This window comes from Diabrotica undecimpunctata, chromosome 1, assembly GCF_040954645.1.
Source record: "Diabrotica undecimpunctata isolate CICGRU chromosome 1, icDiaUnde3, whole genome shotgun sequence".
Taxonomy (NCBI): Eukaryota; Metazoa; Arthropoda; class Insecta; order Coleoptera; family Chrysomelidae; genus Diabrotica; species Diabrotica undecimpunctata.
In genome coordinates, this window is record NC_092803.1 from 203376114 (window position 1) to 203388512 (window position 12399).

Below are 12399 nucleotides of genomic sequence, written 5' to 3' on the forward strand. Positions count from 1 at the left end.
TTCGAAAAAGAAAGACTCAAAATAATAAATAAGAAACAACCAAAGAGATGGATAAAACCAACTAAAATTTAGATAATTTCTTGAAAGGCACTACAATAACAGACTCTAATATAATAAATAAACAAAAATTCACATTGCAAAAGCTTTAAACTAAATATTATCCAACAAACAAAAAGAATGAAAAAATAAGATAACAGTATAAGCAAGGAAGCGCTAAATAAAATGAATAAGACAATCACAAAGGCAATAAGAAAAGACATAAGAGACTATAAAGTAAAAAAACTAAAGCAAAATAAGGACGTAAAAGTTTTTAGAATGAGCCTGCAAAAGAGAAAAGTGGAAATTAACAAAATAAAAAACGGAGCTGGAGAAGAAACTACGAATAGTCAAAGAGATATGTAGATCAAAAGAAACAAGATAATACACAACTTCCAATTATAGTAAAAACTGGGGTACTAAACCAAGGATCAAATTGAACGCCCGATATAATAAAATCAAAGCGGCCCTGAAGAAAATGAAAAATAATCGAACCCCAGGCGAACATGAAAATAGTGTCAGCATATACAATGCATATGCAATAAGGTATTAAAAATTGGAGGAGATCTATTACTTGAAAAAATTAAACTACTTTTCAATATCTGTCTTTGCAACGCCAATATTTCAACAGACTGGAACAACGCTACTAGGATTCTATTACATAAAGCAGGAGACAAAGCAAATTTGAAGATTACAGACCGATTAGCTTCCCCAGCCATGTATATAACGACTGTGACCTGGCATTTTCTCCTATCTGCATTTTTTCATGAAAATGAGTTATCGATGAATTTGAAATCTGCTCACACCAAAGATTCGTCCGTACAAATCCTATGAACGAGAAAAATGTCTAAATATATAAAAACGCTACTTGTAATTTCTCCTATCTAAATTCAAGCGGTAAACTATATGCAACATATCTTGTCAGTTTGTATGGTGTAATCATAGAGTATTGAATGCTAGTAGACTGTGAGTCGTTTTTCAACTAAATACGATAAATACGATATTTCTGGTAAGTTTCACAAGATATTATGTACATATTAATGGTGATATTATGTGATTACAAAATCTAAAGTAATAAGATTCTAAACTAAATTGCAAGTAGGCAACAAATATCGATTAACTGATAGGAGAATTTGTGTGTCTCAATAATTCTATAGTTATCATGTCGAAGAGAACTTTGCGTATGATTGCAATGGCTAACGAAAACTTAGTTGTAAATAAAATCGACCAAATAGACACTCTACTTTTATACCAACTGACAAACTCTGATGAAATCGACGCATGGGAAAACCCAAATATAGAAAATACGCCTATAGTTATGGTATTAGACGAACTCTGCCTAAAGAAAATCATACTATTACTACGCTTACAGCAACGCAAAATTGTACGGAGCTGGAAGACTTGGACTTAACAGATTGCTTAAAAGATTTTAACGAAGTAGATTGTTTAGTGGATAATATTAATTGTGTTATACCAAATGATTGTGTATCTAAAGAAAAGTATTTTTTAATAACAGCAGTTGTGATACCAATAATTCTGTAAACCTCGTGTTAGATAATTTAACAAATAAACAAATACCATTGCGAATTGAACAAAATAAAAGTATCTCTTGTGTCATATGAATGTTCTAGTGACGAAGACGAGACTAATAAAATTACAAATACCAATAATGTTCAAGAAAGTTCTAATACTAGTATAAACAATAATATTGAAAGAAATCTGGTGAACAAAATCAGTGATAATGAACTTTTTTAGTATGACTTGGGATCAACGTAAGGTCTTTGTAACATCTCATGTATTTAAAACTCCAACATTTAAATCAAACATGAAAAATCCAAGAAGGCAAGATACGTACACTTACTACTTACATGACGTGAATAAAAACTTACAAGTCTGTCGTAGCATGTTCACAAATACATTAGATATAGATTATAAAACCATTCACTATTAGGTGGATAATATGTAGTTCTTGCGGTATGACTGACGAAGCATCACGTCTTTCTACAAAGAAAATGGTAAAGACTGGGTTTACAGAAAGTCATAAATACTTGGAATAATTTTTTGAGAGTTTACCTAAACTTCCTTCACACTATTGTCGTAGCGAAAAAAAAAATATTGTATTTAGAATATTCTTTTAACAGTAAGTATGTCAGATTTGTATGGTGTTTATGTAAACAGTTTTTGTTAAGTTAGATCGCAACGTATTCTCAAAACGATTTAAGGAGAATAATATCGCTTTATATACACCGCAAAAGACCAATGCAATATTTGTTTTGCATTTAAATATAAGAATACTACTGAAGAAGAATATAGAGAAAGCTCATATAAAGAGAAAGGAAGACGCCGGAGAAGCTAAAACTTTGGATAAAGCCATAAGTGAAAACGATGGAATAAAAGCACTAACAATGGACCTACAAGCCGTAAAATTGTGCTCGTATGTATTAGCGAACAAAATGTACTTTAAAACCAAATTGTCCTGCCATAACTTGGCAGTTTACAGCCTAAAAACTCGCGGTTATATGCTATTGGTTTTCAGAAAAGGAAAATAACCAGCTCAAAGCATTCACAGTTTCCTATATCATACATTATTTAGAGGAGTACTGTGTTACAGATTCCAAAACGCCAGTAGTTATCTGTTCTGATGGATGCGATTATCAAAATCGTAATAATGTCCTGGCCAACGCTTTACTAAACTTTGCTATCAAACATAATGTGTTAGTGCTTCAAAAATATCTTGAACCGGGTCACTCTTAAATGAAATGTGACTCGGTACATAGTATGATAAAAAAAGTCTTAAAAATAAGGAAATTCATTTACCCAGTGCTTCATGTTAATCTTGAGCTGTAATGCTTGAGCTCTAATGCTTCCATTGCTGCTCAAGCAAGAAAGAGAACTAAGCCAAAATATTAGACCATACGTTTTTTAAAGACTATTCCTCCTACAACCACATGCGATATTCCTCACTTCAACCAGGAAGAAAAGCGTATGATCCAACCATTACTGATATAAAATATATCAAATACGATCCAGTTGGGACCATAGAAATAAAAACTGACAATAAAGGAGAATACTTACAAGTTCCTATCAGACCAAAGACTATGTCAACAATTCTGGACTATCCACCTTTATTTCTATCGCCTCCCAAAATAAAAACGGAGAAATGGCAACATTTACAAGATCTAAAATCGACCCTACCGAAAGATTCGCATTTCTTTTATGACGGCCTTTTACACAGATAGATTTTGTTCGTTTAGACATACCTACTTATGAAACAATTCTTGTTCGTTGCTTCTCGAAGTTTTAATATTGAGTTTTATAATAATAATAATATAATAAGTGTTTTATATTACCATGAATAAAACTGTTTAATTTAATTCATGTTTAATTTCAGAGAATTATTTATTTTTATTTGGATAAAGGGGCATTTATGCTTAATCACACAGGTCATAAAAGACGTTAATAAACAATTGAAATATATTAAAATTTAAAATTTTATAATTATAAAGTTTTTTGTGTCTTCTGAAAAGTTTAGGTGAAGTCACATAGGAGATATTGCCAGGTCACCAATAAGTTGTTTACCCAAATTATAGTTAAAAAATTGAAAGAAAATTAGAGACTGATCAGCAAGTCTCATACAAATTACATAATAATAGTAATCGCATAAAAATAGAGCGTTGAGGCGGGGGGGGGGGAGACCCAATGTCATCTAAAAGTTTTAATACTGTTCCAGGAAATTAAGAATTTAGATTGGCTGTCAAAGGGAATAAAAATAGATGGAGAATATCTAAACAACTTACGTTTCGTTAGTGTTAGCGGGATAATAGCTGAGGACTTAAGAAAGACAAGAAAGATGGTACAGAATCTCGTTGTGGCTACAGAAAATGTAGTGTAGTAAAGGTCAAAGCTTTCATCCTTAATCCAAAATGCAAATTTATGAAATGTACTTTATTACTAAAATTTTCTTTTGATGTATGCACTTCCATGTCACTTTTACGAAATTTGTTGTTTATTAGAAATAAGTATCTATAGCATACAATCCTTTTATAACTTTGACAATGTTTTTATTTTTCTTGCATTAACATTACAAACTTTCATTTGATGTATGCACTTGATTGTCACTTTTACGAAATTTGTTTGTTGTTGTTGGTTTCTTTTGACTGTGGACTTAATCCATTAAATTTGTTTGTTGTTTATTAGAAATTAGTATCTATAGCATCCAATCCTTTTATAACTTTAACAATGTTCTCATTTTTCTTACATTGGCTCTAAAAATAATCCTAACAAAGGAATAAAACCTCCGCTCCTATACATAGTTCACCTATTACGAGTTATAATGGTACATAACGATAAAGGCCAAATAAAAATAATAATTAGATCATTAAATTTCCACGATCGACACATACATTGTTTGTAATGTTCGTCTCGTACGACACAATCGGCTGTTAGCTGTAATGGACGTAGTTCACTTTATAAAGATATAAAAAGTAATGCTACGTTGTATTCAAGAAAAAAATTAGTTATAGGAATAGAATTACGCAGATATATTTTATATCGACGACTTCATACACTTTTCTACCTTTTTTAATGTACTCCGTGAAACATGTCACGATTTTTATTGTTGCTGCTCGGTTATAAACATTTTTCTCGTTAACGTCTATATTTAAACTAGTAAGTTTTATTGGTTAGTATTTTAATTGATATTTGATATTTTAAGACTAAATTGTTGAGTTATATACTTCAGGGAAGTAAGTTTTCTAGAGACTCTGAGATAGTCCAAATTTTTCAGTTAAAATCTAACTAGAAAATGGAAACACATGTTTGCTTTAGACAATTTGATATTGTATTATTCGGTAATATTAGATGTAACATTATTCCATTAAGGGTTTAGAACCAAGTCAGACAAAGTCATAGCAGAAATAAAAAAAAAATAAAATCAGATATCACAGTTTTTACTGAAACAAAGAAAAAAGGTCAAGGTAGCGAAGACATACGAGGTTTTATATAAATTTATAGTAAAATAGGTAAAGACAAGGGAGCACAAGCAAGGGTATCAATATTGATGAAAAAAAACTTTAAGCGAGTCCAGATTCCATCTCGTAACACAATCTTAAGATGGATAAAGAATTTTAGAACAAAATGCGGTGTCATGAAAAAAAAGCAACTAGGTCCAAATAGAACAGTAAGAACTTCTGTAAACATACAGCGAGTGAGAGATGCCGTCGTCAGAAACCTTACATGGTCCGCCCGAAAACATGCAATTGAACTAAACATTAACCGGGGATCGTTTAGAAAAATGTTGCATAATGATCTAAAATTTCACCCCTACAAATTGCAGATTGTCCAGAAATTAATGGAAAGAGATGTTGAACAACGTGAGGATTTCGCTACGAGCATGCAAGTTCTTTTGGAGGATAACTTAGGTCAGCATCTTCTAATGAGCGACGAAGCTCTTTTTAATTTAGACGCAGCCATTAATAAACAGAATTACAGGTACCTACTGGGCCCCTGAAAATCCATTACCTGATAAAGTTGGTATGGACCGGAGGAAAATGCCGGAGGAATGGGCAGTTGGTCTTATATGGCCAATATATAAAAAAGGAGATATAAGGGTATGCCAGAATTACAGACAAATTATACGAAATCCTTTCTGGCATTATCTACACTAGATTGTCAGAATACCCCGAAAATATATTTGGTGATTATCCAAATAGATTCAGACCAAATAGAGCCACTACAGACAGCATATTCATACTTAATTCATACACAATACAGGAGAAAGCTTATGGATACGACATAGAACTATATAATATGTATATAGACTTTAAACAAGCTTTTGATAGTGTAAAAAGAGACAAAATGCTGGAAGACCTGTGAAATCTAGGTATACCAAAAAATATATCAGCCTCATAAAAATGACATTGCAGAGTTCAAAAGCCGCAGTTAGAGTAGATGGAAAACTGTCTCCCCTGTTTGACATCAACATGGGGGTGAGACAGGGAGACGCACTTACAACCATGCTGTTCAACCTAGTTCTTGAAGCAGTCAAGCACTGAAGCACTGAAGCACAAAAAAGAGAGCTTAAAATAAACGAAACAAAAACTAAGTATATGACCATCAATAGAATACCTGAGAATGAAAATAATTTAGCAATAGACAACTATACCATTGAACGTGTGGATGCCTTCACATATCTGGGCAGAGAAATCAGTCAGAAGAATTCCGTAAGTAGCAAAAATAATGCACGTATTTCCAGTAAAACTGTACATACTATGATAATAAAAGATTGATGATATCGAAATTATTAGACAAAAGAACCAAAATGACTATCTACAGAACTTAGATTAGACCCGTAGCATGGAGAATCAGGAGAAACGACGAGGTTATTGAACTTAATGAAGGGTATGACATTGTTAGATTTGTGAAAAGTCAAAGACTGCCATGGCTGCGACATATTCAGCGACAAGAAGACAAACAAGAAGATGTTACAGTGGAAGCCGGTAGGAAGGCGGAAAAAGGAAGGCCCAGGACGAGATGATTGGATGACGTGGAAGGCGACCTGAAAACCGTGAATATAAGACAATGGAGGGGAAGGGCCCAAGAGAGATCTGAATGGAAGGACATACCTAGACAGGCAAAGACCCATCCAGGGTTATGATGCAAAAGAAGAAGAAAAAGAAGAAAATCTCTGGAGTGTTTCCAAACTCTCAATCCTATTGAACATGTTTGGGAAAAATAAAACATATAGCGAACTATATAGTAAACAACTATAGAAAAACACAAAGCCACGTTTGCATACTTACACCAGTTAACTTAGAAATTATATTGTTTTTTGTCCTGTACACAATCACTTAAATGCAAAAGTATAAAGAAACTCAGGTATTTGTTAGAAAAAAAAAAGAAAAAATGTTCAGAAAAAATGATATACCTATTTATGATTCACAAAAAAATTAACCAAATGGCAGGAAAGCGTAATTCCCAACATATTCAAAAAGTTATATTCTGAACATTGTCCACTAATTTTGATACCTTCCTCAATAATTCCATTTTTATCTCAACTTATGAATCGGTCCTACAAACAGTTGTGTGCGATGCGTAAACGTGTGTGTCCGAAAAAGAGTCGTTTCTTGTATTCGACGACCCTCCTTCACGCATAAGTTATCCGTTATACAGAAACGACACACCACAACCTGCAAAATAAATTGTGAGACCGGTAAACGATGGTGGAACACCGATAATATGTAAATCTTGAAAGTTATAAATATTCATTTAAACAACAGATGCCGCGGCGGTCGCAGCTCAACCGGAATTACAGTTCCGGTAGGACAGGACAAGTCGTGTTGTGTTGTGTTGTTTTCCCGCCACCACCGCCTGATGCCCTGTGCAATGCGATCTACTATATACATTACACTATTAAAAATTATACAGCAAAAAGATAATGTTGTCAATGATATTAACATTTTTTACGAACGATATTCATATTAGTCCAGTCGTCAGTGAGTTGACCCCAAAAAATCATACGAACAAGCTGAATTTTGCCAAGAATAATAATTTTGGGACCCCAAAAAAGATGCAAAAAAGTTTACCACTTTTATCCCCGGGCTTCCCCATATAAAAACCTCTCGTAGGGGGTTCCCCCAATGTTCAAAAAAATTTGTATTAGCTCAACGGTAAAAATTCGATAACTTTTGATTTAAGTGACCTATCCACAAGAATCAAGATACGTTTTAAAAATATAGAGATCAGCTTTCGTATGCAGTTTTTGTATTTTGCCGAGAATAAACTCAGATTTTATATAGGTTTTAAATAAATAAACGTGGCGCGATTTTTGCCATTTTTTATGATTTTCGTGAGGTCAATAAAATTGGCCACTTTCATTGACCAATTGAAGTAAAACTTCTATTTGCAGAAATCAATCTTTAAAACCTATTACATGAACGTCTCTACCTCGTGATAAGCATGTTGTTCAGTCTTAGTCTTCGTCTCCAACTCTTCATATCTCAGTTGAAAAAATGGATTCTCTTTCAGATATTCCAAACTTACAAACCAACATGAAATAAAATAAAAAAAAATCTTCATTTTAAAATATTAACATCAACTGCAATAAAAAACAATTAAAGAGGATTAAAGAAAAAAGACAGAAGAGAATAATCTTCTTCTTTTTTCTCTTTATAAAAAATTCTGCTTGTTCAGCTTATGTGGTTATTCCATTCTTTTTTTCTATTTTGTGTCCACTCAGCGTATTTCCTGTAATTCTTCTCAGTACTCTCATCTCCGCAGTTTCTAGTAGCCTTTGCATTGTGGCTGTGTCGGGTCTTGTTTCTGAGTCATTATTGGTCCTACACTGGCTTTATAAATTCTTAACTTCATCTCAGTGTTAATGTTAAAGCCTCCTGTCAGTCTATTTCCTTTTTGTACTTGATCTCTCACTTCTTTGTCCAAGTCTTCATAGCTGGACAGTGTAATTCCCAGGTATTTCATTTCCATTACTTGTTCAATACTGATGCCATCAATTTCTTCATATGCCATCATATTAAATTCTTTTGCTCTTATGTTAAATCTGTGGACATCTGTGGAAAAGTCTTTGCAGATTATCTTCATCTTGTGCTATCAATATTGCATCGTCTGCTTAACAGAATATCTTTATTTCTTTGTTTCCCATTCTGTATCCTCCTCTTTGTTAATGCTTTTGATGATTTCATCCATGAATAAATTAAAGAGCATGGGGCTCAATGAACCCCTTGTCTTATTCCGCTGCCTATTTCTATAGATTCTATAAGTTGTTCATCTATTCTGACTTCCATTTAGTTGTTTTGGTGGATGTTTTCGATAGTTTTTATAATAGGTAGGGGAACTTCTCTATTATACAGAAGATGGATTACATCTTTGAGTCTCACTCTGTCAAATGCTTTCTTTAAGGATGCCGAAAGTACCCGAAATATTTCACGAAGTTTGCAATATAACAAACGCATGGTACCAAGTTCGATCTTCTACGGAAAACATGGTCTATCTTAAAATATATCCGAACTAGACATGGAACATGTGTATACATACATAAGTTGTAAAAACGATTGTCCCCTTAATGTTAATGTCAGGAAAACCAAACCATCGACCACATTATTGAGAGTATCCCACAAGATCTTCCTCTTTGCAACTTTAAAGTCATGAGCAATAGAATTAGTGTTACAAAAATATGTTTCTCGATTTATTGGAATTGCCATATGATAAATAAATAAACCCACCCATATATCTTTCCCTGTTTTGTATGTATCAATTTCTTGATCACTAACAGAAGAATATAAACCCTCAAGCTTTTTAATAGTGTATCCCTACAATACGGGACGCCAATTTAATCTAATGAATTACTTGTAGAAAAAAAATAATGCCATGTCTTCGTGTCGTTGCTTTCTTAGAAAGTCAGACGACCGAACGTTTTAATGCTAATGTGTTGAGTCTTGTACTACTGTGTATGGAGTAATCAGTCATGTAATGGACATACTTGATGTGTGTACTTATTTATCTGCTTCCCTTTTTCTTATGTCGGGTACTTAAAGTACAAACGGCGAGAACAATTAACAAACTGTAATGGTTTTTTCGCGAAAATTTATAAGATCGTGGAGATTTTTTGAAACCAAAACAGATTTTGAGCACGTAACAGGTGGCGGCAATGGTATGGAGTGATGTGGAATAATAATTATATCCTTCTATTCCTGCTATCATACACGTTTTCTGAGTGTTGCGTATTTTATATGGTTAATGCAATAACCGAAGTCTCCTCTTTCCTTCATTGTTTTCTATTTTGGACTTTTTGCGATTATCTCGGTCCAGTATACTATTTCACAGCAACATTCAATAGTTATGTATCTGTATTAAGATATAAAGGACCTCAGTTGTTATTTTTCCTCCATATGCCAATATCTTCATTAATATGTCATATTTGCAATTTCTTTACTTGAATTTTAGGAATTTTTTTGTTTCATGTTTAAGATTTTCGGTTGACATTTTTTATTTACATTTTTAATGGTCTGTCAATTTCTTGAAACTAACAATTTATAAAACTAAGAAATAGAATTATATCAGGCTTGTTAAATATAAAATAGTATAATAATTGCTTTACAACCACCATAGTATACATTAAAAAAATCACCAAAAAAATATCCACAACTAGAATTTACATTTAGAATTTTTAACAGTTTTCAATATAAAACATACATTAAGTACAAAATAAGAATAGTTATATATAAACGATTGTTTTAATAATCTATATCTATAGATTACTATTAACCTTTAGAATAATTCAAACCTTGTTTTGGCGAACGTTTTTTATTTACAATTATAATAGCCACTACACCATTAGTAGTGGTGTTTGTTATTATTGTTACATATCGCCATAAGTACATTTCAGATTACTTACCATTTGAAACACATTGGGCATATTCTATAGGAACAACAGGTGTCATATTACAAGTATTACTTAAAATTATTATTAAATGCACAGGTAAGATTTCTCAAAATTATCATACATAACAACTCTTTATTTTGAACTGGAAAAGCAATGTAGAGAGTCAGATACTTCTGATGCTACAGTAATTAAACTTACATGTCCTCCTAGCTGGTGGGCCTCCTTTTGTCCTACAATTATACTAAGTATGAGTATATAGTAAATTTACGTCTTCCAAATACTTCTGTGCCGTCCCAAGCACAGTTAATGCTTACATATATGTCGGGAACAGCAACTTTCACAAACTCCAGCACTACATCAGGCTGTGGCCTTTTCAATGGGCGATCACATGTAGCTAGCATGCTGTTGTTTCTCTGCATTTTCCACGATAAAAACTTTGCTTAAATAAATAAAAATATTTTACCTCTGCTTCAATTTGTTTTAGAATTTTCGTAGCTGTTCTGAAGTCCTTCTATCAACCTCAGGCTGGCAGTTATATAATATGCTGAATTGTACTCCCAAACCTTCTTTTTTCATTAAGGAAGCACCGTCTGTCCTTTTATTCTCTACAGTATTATTTTCCTTTACCAGCTGAATTAAAAACACCTTTCCTTGTATCCGTTATATTGTATCCGTTAAAATAATTTATTAAAAATTAATTTTTTTTCAATACACAACATGCCTCTTCTTCAATAAAGCTAAATTTGGCGCCAAAAATATTTAAATATAGTTTAGTAACAATGATAATAATTGACAGAATCTTCTTTTTATTGGATGTCATCAATTAAATTTACTTAACATCCCTAATTTTCGTGCTTGAGATCAATCTTGTACGAGAATACCCGAAGTGTCGTTTAGAGAACACAACAAATACTTGAGCATGACTTTGACGTAAGTTCAACTTGGCGGAGCACGTGCTCAAGCACGAGCTTGAGTACCGACTATAAATACTGGCATAAGAGCTCCTCTTAATTGACATTGACATAATCTCCCGTACCATTGCTATTCCTTTGACTTTAGAAGACTACTATATCTCTGTATATCAATAATCGGGAACAAATTACACCCTTTATATAGTGTTTAGGTACTTAACTTGAGTATTAATTACATTCTTCTATTAATGTGCACATAATATACATATCTTTGAACTTGAAAATTTAAATCATACATATACGTTGAATTGACGAATAATTTCTTAGATTGTGAAACCCCATAGAGGTTGTACCTTATTCGTTCTTACGATTGTCTGACCTCCACACATCCACCGAATTGAATAATCAGTACTGACCCATAAACACAATTGTTTTCTACAGAACAATTCGCTTTTTTTGTCTCGTCATAGCGATTGTTTATTGTTTTAGAATCGTGTTTCTATTAAAGGGAACTCCTGGTATGTAATGGCGACAATTGTAGTAGGTAGGTTCAGGGACGAAGAAAATAGATCTACTCGAAATAAAAATGATAACATCAAATGGAAGAATGAACAATCGCTGGTATGTTATAGTTTTTGAATAGGTAATTAATTTTAATTAACGATGTTAAATAATGCATTTTGCTTTGACCTTCGGAGCAAATGACATTTTATGTACTTAGGGATTATAAATGTGATATAGGATAAGGATCCTATTATGAGACCCGTTCCTAATATGAGACCCATGTCTCTGGAGTCTTGTAAGTGCTGCTGTCTGGTGAGTGATTTGAAAACTAAGCTTTGGTAGTGTTTCCAGTAGTCTGTGAAGAGATCTAGTGTCTGTGATCTAGTATTCTGTCAATGAAGTTTTTCAGTTTTTTGCGAATCAAAAGTTTTTTAATTGGTATAGTTCAAACTGAATTTTCATCTTTAAGGTAAAAGATAAAAAAATCACCTGAGTAATTAGTTGATAGCTATTTAAATTCATTGTAGACATACTCACTTATGGTGGCGT